Raw genomic sequence first — 9211 nt, 5'->3', positions numbered from 1 at the left:
AGCACACACTTAAAAAAACGCAAAGACTGATGGGTAGACGCTTGTTTGTAAACAATGATACGTCATGGCCATCTGACGCATGCGCAGGTGACGACTGCCGCGCTTTAAGTAGTAAGTTACAAACTGTTTGTAATGGCAGTAGATCTTCATCCGTCTATGTGTTTACCTGTACATACTATTACTCATTACTATGACTATGCGTGTTTTGATAACCACGCCGGCAAATATGGTGTGCCCGTAGCAAGCAAGCTTGGACAATGGAATACAAAGAAATTCACAAACAATGATACAGATGCCGAGAGGAATGATCGAGACATGTCAAATAGTTGCCACGGAGTTCTTTTCATCTATTGAATTTTGTGTAAGCGGTGTTTTTTTTATCGGATGATGATGGCATCGGACCTTGTCAGAAAAATGTTTCATTTCATTTGCGCGTTACCCGGGTGATTTGTGAATGAGCCCTTATTACTATGGAAATGTTATATTAGTGGTGTTATTCTTCCGAGTCAGTTTCCCGCCATACACATGCTACAGAGTAGTGTCATTTTGTTATATTTGATTTAATTGTTCCAAAAAACAAAAATAAATATTGTACAACTTTACTGTTCAGTGTTTTATGGCTTGTAATCACGAAATAAAAGGAGTTTTGTTATGTTTTACAGTATAATAATCTATTTGCCAAGATACATAAATATATATGCCAGTGTTTATATTTAACTTGATGCCATCGTGCGATATATTTTCTATACCTCAGAAATTACTATTGGTTTAATGAACTGCACGACTGCACATGCGCTTTGCATTAGTGGCACGCACCATTAATGCATGGAACAAGCGCTTTAGTGGAGTTCATTTCAGCAAAAGAATAATATTGTGTGTGTAAACAGCGTTTAAAATATCATAATCCAGGAAGTCGATCAACAACATTACTTAAAATAATTCAGTTACCTCTTTACATACTTCAAAATTGCATTGTCATATTTTAACAAAAACGACCTCAAATGCGGACTGTGTTCTTATTATATAACCTATGTTCCAAACTTCGAGGTCGTCGTCCTATAAAAGTTGAAATGATTTTAACAGAACAGGCTTTGCAATATTTCGCTCCTCAGTTTCAGGGTGTGATAAACATAGTCTTCTGACAGAGAAGACATGGAAATGTGCGATAACAGATGTTCACGCCTTTGATTAACTTGAGTTGGAAATGTGAACCTATAAATGCAACATTAAGTCTAGAAATATGATTTCAATTCATCGAGTTAATACTTAGTCATACATCTGATACAGAACATTGTTGTACGTGTACTGAGGATCGGGTGACGGTACGCGTCAGCCGAAGAATGTATTGTATAGCTATACATCTCTTTGTATCCCAATTCAGGTGAAACTTGTAGAATCGGGCAAGTTTGTTTTTAACGTTTGTAATATACCGTGGTTTGAATCAGTCGGAAACCTACATTTTTGGCCAAATATTCGTGGTAATAAAATCCGAAGAACGGGGGGGGGGGTTCTTACTAGAATATTAGTAATATCGCACATCTTCATTGGGACTAGTACGGTAAATATATCATGGGGAATATCTTTTACTCTCGGGGTTCTCTACACGTGTCATGGGGGAATCTCGTCTCGTCTCTATATCTCGTCCCCTTGAGGTGCGGGATCGGGAAAGTCACTTATACTTTACAGTCAAATAAGACACACACAACGAAATATGTTTCAACTCTCGTCTTAGTCGATCAGTCGAGCACTCTATAAGACACAGCGCCCTGGGGAAAAATCTCCAAGACTCTCTTAGACTGCGTCAATACTCGCCCCAAGGCTCTCCAGGACTGGACTCTCGACTGCGTCTGTCGTGGAGTATTCGCCAAGACCAACTCAAACTCTCTTTATTCATTTTCAAAACTCTAACCAATTACAAAACAGTAAAAAGACTCTAGGGCGTAACCTTCAATCATAAAGCCAATCACACTAAGCACTGAATACGTCATATCTTTTGATTAATCGTTCACTACATTAATAACTATGGATACCAACTGTCAGAATCGCGACGATTATCTGGTAATTAGTTCCAAATCACTGAGCCAAGTTCCGTCCAAAACTTCAAATAGGCCTGAACGATGACAGACATAACACAGCAATTCGCTAATAATCAGCTAATTAAGTCGGTCAACAGATATGCGAAAACAAATTCATGACAAATATATACATATAGACATATATAGTAATTGACGTGTGTACCATCGATAAAAATGGAATGCGTGCAAATGTAAATGATTTAACTCAGCTTTGTCTTGAAAATCAAAAAAATCATTGCTGTTCAACACCTTTCTTGGAAGTCACACAGTAGCTAAATCCCAAGCGTTGTTCTCTATTGCCAATGTTATTCCCTGTGTGTTCATGATAGGGAGATCTGGTGATGAGAAAGAAGTCGTATCTAGCGAGTTTGTCATTTTTTGACCTCTGTATATAATAAAGAGGCAAATTGGCTTATTTGGAATATTATGTGCATGTTCAATAATACAATTTATTGTTAAACAAACACGATATTTGGAAAAATATGAGATTTGTTCGATAAAATGTACAATGCACGACCCAATATTTATGTCAATTTCTTCATCTTTGTAACGTTACATTTCACAAAAAAATGTATTTATGAGTAGTTTTAATACTAATAATCCTTACTAAATGGCTGTGGCTGTGTAGATTATGAATGGATGGATGGATAGATCTGTTATCAATTGTAACAATGTCTTGTTTACAAACAAGCGTCTAGCCATGAGCCTTAAGCCCTTTGCGTTTTTAGTGTGTGTTGTTATCGTAGCCTGGGATTCATTTCCCGCGCGTGCGGAGTTGGCAACCCTCCCGCTTTAACACTGTGTCAGTTCCATTTTGTGACCTCCCGATCAAAGACATGCAATACTATAATAATGCACGTATGTACATATCTGTCTATTTTTGATATCAAAACAATCAGTGTATATAATATGTTTGCTTGTTAGAATACTGGATAAAAGCATGGACGAAACATGTATTGTGATAGCGGAAATTATTAGTGTTTCAATACTAGTCTGGAGCTGAATACACTGCGTACAGACAATTCAATGCATGTTGGTCATATGACCATTATAGCACAAGCAACACGTTGTTCAATGTAAGGGTTAACCATTTACAATCCTGGGATGGGGTTGGAAGATGAGTGGAGTGTTTGTTTTCACTTTTCTGGCGTTAGTTTTCATTTCATCCAACTTTCAATATGTGAGTCTAATGTGACTAGATTTATTTTTCAGGAAAAACTGTTCCCGTGAGACTTTCGTGGGTACCCCATGATTCTAAATGATCAATTGGTGTGCTGCTGACATACACTACACGAAGTATTGAGCTGCGTAAACAGATATCCTACACTAAGAAAGGTGTGTATCCTTAGACGAATGTCCCGGAGCGGTAAAATGTCGCACTATATGACCTTTATTATTCTGTAGTGCCCGGGATACTGCAATAAAGGAGACCAAATTAGTAGTAACCATTTTCGTATTTCGCTTGAGCAGCGAAGATTTGGAGAAAGTAATACCAATACACTAGCCATACAGTAAACTACGTCTGCAGAACAAAGATAAGAGCACGCTTTGTGACTAAATGACGCGTATATGTGCTCGCTTTAAAGTCAAGAAGTCACTTTCGTCGCATATAAGAAATAATTTGTTAAGCATGACCTCCAGAAACTTCAAGGTGTGGAATTCTCGTACTCTATTAAACGAATGTATATACAATTATTCAAAATAATAAACATGTTACTAGTAAACTATGCTTAACACCCCACCCACTCAGAATTAACATTATTTATGGATTGAAAAAAAGCGGTTCAGTGATTGGGAGGGGGTTATATTCATAACTTCAATAATGAATTATGAATTTGTAGCCCACATCCCAGACACTTCGGCTCAAAAAGGACATTTGGTGGCACATAAATATCAGTCTTTCCAATGGACACGCCCTCCTGACAGTGTTGAGCAAATAAGTTTATTATCTACTAACTTAACAATGACATAACAAACACAGCACATCCAGGTTGTTACCCTGTTCATTCATTTTTCTACCACCTGTCCCTTTTTAAGTATATCCCTGCAGAAGCCACTGCCACTGTACTTAAATACTTTGCATGGTATTTGTTGGCTTCATTATGACATGAGTTCAACAGCTGTTGTTATTTACTGATTTTGATGGGAGAAATTTCACAACTGTCTTATTTGCCATAGAGGGCGCACTCTCACTTAAAACTTAAATGTTGCAAGCAACCAATGATTGAGAATGCTCTGCTGTCTTATCTGATCATTTACATTGTCAGACGCTCATAGTAAACATACATGGCTGAATAAACCTTGGTTGGTAAAGATAATTCATTCACATGAAATGAACTGTATACAGAGTTGGTATAATCATGGAGGTATAAACAGATGATGTACAAGACTGTTTAAAGGGCAGTAGTCGTCACGCCACGCATGCTTGAGATATATGTGTCTCGTATAAACAAAGATGACGACTTTGACTGTTGCGCAATTCAACAAGTACAAACTGAGGCATTACCAAGCATTGATTAGGTATTTTTTTAGATGATTGGAAGGTATCGAAGAAGTCACCGGTGGTGATTAGTGCAAGTCGCACACAGGTCAAACCTCATACTTGTGATTCCATTAGAAGAACACATTGGATTGTGGGAAAATTGATGCTTATCAACACAAATGTTGCACATATGCAGCGCACCACCACTCTTTAATTTACATGTTATTACATGCAACTGTGACAAAAATTCTGACATTTGGTAACATTATCTGACAGTGAACATTTTATTCTGAACACATCTAAATATAAAAAAAATGAAGAGCATTCAAAGAAGTAGATGAAATATTGTTTTTGATCGATTCAAAAAACAAAAGACAATGTCAATCTATAAATTTTCTAAGTAAGGATATTCCAGCAAACTTACGTTGACATGTTGACAAACCAATATTAGCTTCAACAAACTTGTGATGAATTGTTTTCTGCATCGCAACAACTTATGATTACACAAAACATTGCTCACTGAAATTTTTAGGTGAAAAGGAACACAAATGAGATATAAAGAAAATTGAAGATGATACAAATTTTCATCTTAGTCTGACCAAATTGCTATCTTTAGCATTTGAGTAAATAAATAAATGCCTGAATAATTAAAAAAAATAGATTAATTAATTAATAAATAAAAATAAAAGAAATACATGTAGTGCATTTTGACCGTATTTATATAATATACTACCAGTAGTGTACATCTAAGGAAGATGAACTCACTAGGGTCAATGTTTGAATTTATCAGCATCAATAGGACCATTTCCCGTTCACTGCAAGATCCTGCATTATGCATTGTAGTGGCGTAAAAAGATCACATGAAATTTGACAAACATGAAATTATTTGTTATACACATTTGATGAAGTGAAGATATCTCTATGCCATATTATTGTGTGAAAGATTGGCATTTAGACATTGAACTATAAAAACAAAAATTCAGTCCAGAATTTTCATGCAATATGCAAGACCTTTGAGTGAATGGAAAATCACCAATTATCCATCAATTCTAAGGCATTCATAGGAAGTCATTTTAAAAACATAAATACTTAAAAAACAGTTGAAACCACCAACAAGAAATACAGTACTGGGTATTCCGATTTCTCAAATTGTATGATTACAGGAAGTAAATTATTTTAACTTGTTTATACTACCAGTAACTTAATAAACTTTTATAAATTAAAAATCAGATTATTTTTAAATATATTGACATATTTATATATTAATTTATTTAAATTATACTGTTATCTTAAAATCTGTTTTTTTGTTTTTGTTTTTTTATTTAAATGTTTTTGTATCAGGCGATAGTCACTGTTAGTCTCTCTTGACTTTTTTTCTTTTTCTTTTTTTATGTGCAAATTTGATGTGATAGTGCTGACACATAGTGCATATTTACCACAGAAGCCATATTCATGTTTGGAACTACCTGACAGGGTTGTGTGACCTGGTCAAACACAAGCACCTGTAGACCTTAACCAAGGTCGCATTTGTTAGTGAATGAATCTCGGTCAGTAGAATTGGTCTTCAAATTAAGTCTGTGGCACACACACCCAGGGTAGATAAAATAATGGCTTGCAATGGATTTTTTCTGTAGATTAAAATGTTTTTAAACTTTAAAAATAATAATGAAGTCATAGAGATGCATTTTAAATCTAAGATCACCATATTTACAATGAATGTCTAATTTTCAATACAAATGTTTCAAATATAGAACATTTTCATTATGTTTCATGTATTGTATTTGAGATTGTATTTTCAGCTGTAATTATCATACATATCACTTTTTTATTTTATAATATGGATGTAGTGGATGTAATCTTTGTTTCCTAGAAAGACCAACTCTTCTTTGTACTCCCCTGTTTGGTAAAGGTTCAACTCTTGGTAATGGATTGGTTGGTCCTGTAATTGGAAAAAGACAAAAACAATCAGGTTATAGCACAAGTAGAGCAAAATTTACCATAAAACCATTGAATATTCAAATGTTTATAATTTTATACAAAATCAAAAACACTTGAAAATTTTGTGATGTAAAATTGTTGTTTTGATACTTGAGTTCTTGATAACGTTGATCAGAATAGTTTCATGAATGTGGGTGGGTCTGAAGTGGATGCGTAAAAGTATAAGGAAAAACTTTTACAAATAGGTTCATACCCCACTCTTTGTTCTTATGAATATAGAACATCAATAAAATGTTTTATTATCACAGGATTCAAAAAATCGCAAAGAAATTTTCTACTTTTCCCCCATAGAATCTGATGTATTAACTCTGTAATCAGCATATAGTAATATCATGTTTACCTCAAATATTAGGTCAGTGACCTCATTTTTTTTCACATATAACCTTGCATAGCAAATAGCAATTTATTCACAAAATATACAAACATTCTAAAACTATATTGATCAACTTTAAATGCTATTTTTAAAAGCTGGTTAGCGCAACAAAGCTAGAATTCATTCTTTGCTTTGATTTTACACAATATTTTAGGGTTTTGATCATTTCAGTCCACCAAAAGATAAAATAAGGGAAAGAGAAAGAGTTTTTTGGGAGGTCGTTAATTTACCACTCAACGATTTTTCTAAATTTTTTGGTTAATTTTTGATCAAACTAACAAAGTATGCTATTGTCTATAATGTCCTGATCACATTTTTTAAATAAATTATGCAGGTTTTTTTTAAGAAACATAATAAAAATTGGAATACAATTGATTCATATTTTTAATTTGTTACTTGAAACTGTAAAGTTATTAAATCAAATTTTATACAATTAAGATGAAACCATTCATTTATATATCCTCTCTATGTAGGATTCCAACATTAATTTTTCCAGATCCACAAATCTGTTGCATTTTAATTAATATGAAATACATGAGCTGTATGTTGGATGCAATGTACTGTCATGTTTAGTAGAAATATTTTACCTAAAAGGAAAGGGTTTATAGGTAGTGAAGACTGAATCATATTTTGCCATAAATTAGATTCTCCTGTTCGCCATGGAAACACACTTGCGGGAAAATTATTATTTTTTTCATCTGGTGGATCTAAACAGAGAAGAGAAGAGAGGAGATTATAATTGTGAACTGAAAATAATTACAGCATGTATCATTTATGTATATTTATCATACATATATTTACGTACATATCATCACAGTGTAACATAAGACAGGGCAAATCAAAAACCTAAATCACCACAGTATTACATAACATACTGCCAAACTTTTTTCATTGTATGGAGCTTCCAGGGTTATGTAAGGCTCGATAACTATGGACAATGGTTCATTTTGGCAAGATCACATGTATATTTTTGGCATTATTATTCAGTTCCTTCAAACATTTTTTGAAATATCACAAACGAGCAGAATTGCAATACAGCGTATACAAGGCGTTCACATGAAACAGAACACCATGGCATCAACAAAATTAGCATACAAGGAGCATGCAATGATATGTTTGTATTTAGTATAATTTCAGCAACAGTTGCACTGTCAACACTCCACTGTTTCATTATGTTTCATTAATGTTTTAAGAAAAGCAACACATATTACAGAACATTGGGAAATCGGCAAAAAATTGGTTCTAGAACTGTGAAATTATAAGTCTGTGATATTTATGCTGTGCCTGACTGTCTAACAGGAATTTTCACTGACGTTATGCAAATGAGAGTAGTTTATAATAACTGATACTCAAATCACTTGAGAAACAAATCACTCTGGATGCCAGGTCTTTGAAATTAAATTAGGTAGGTACAGTTAAAGCCCATAAAAAATGTTTGTGTACATTGCCATGTTTTCCATTTTACTGTCAGCATTTTTATTGCTAACAATGTGGCAAACACTGTGAGCACACACACATTGAACATTTGCATATGAATAGATAGTAACTGCTCTTTTGCATACTTTACAAAAAATGTAAATAACTTGGTAATGACTTCCCAGTGACACAAGGCCACAAATGCTATTATTAGCATATTTTTCAAGTTTCACAATTACAATTTTTGGGGGAAATAGGTGTCAAAAATAAAAGAATAGATGTTGATTTGACTTGCTGTTGCATAAAAATTAATATATTTTTTATGTTTTTACTTTAGTAGTATTACAACATTACACATTTTATTTTTCAAAGGACTATTTGAAAAACAAAAGATTAGAAACACCCTACCACTAGAGGGCTCACTGCCTTTCCACCTGCCTGGTATCATACCACTAATTTATAGTCCAAACAAATTTGTGTGTTTTGTTCACATTGATTTTGTTTTATTTTGAGCTGGGGGTGTTTTTCTTGCTAGAATACTATTATATACATGGGGTTTCAGCAAATAAGAATAATATTTTGTGTGTTAAATCTAAATAGTGGTACAAGACAGGTTCTTGTGGAAATTCATGTAGTAATTATGAGTCAAACAACAAATCAGTTATACTATACCTTCTTCCTCTTCTTCCATTTCTCTTGAATGAGATATTTCAGATGACTTCAATATTTGTTCATTAGATTGCTGCTGATGGTCAACATTTTCTTGACCTTTCTCTGAGAAACAATGAATTGGAGCTATACTTGAAGATAGTTAATTCATAAAATGAAGAATAACTATCAACTAATGAATTTATTAAATACTATTAT

The sequence above is a fragment of the Saccoglossus kowalevskii genome, chromosome 18 (assembly GCF_978046115.1).
Source record: "Saccoglossus kowalevskii chromosome 18, keSacKowa6.1, whole genome shotgun sequence".
Taxonomy (NCBI): Eukaryota; Metazoa; Hemichordata; class Enteropneusta; family Harrimaniidae; genus Saccoglossus; species Saccoglossus kowalevskii.
Note: the sequence above shows the minus strand (reverse complement) of the source record.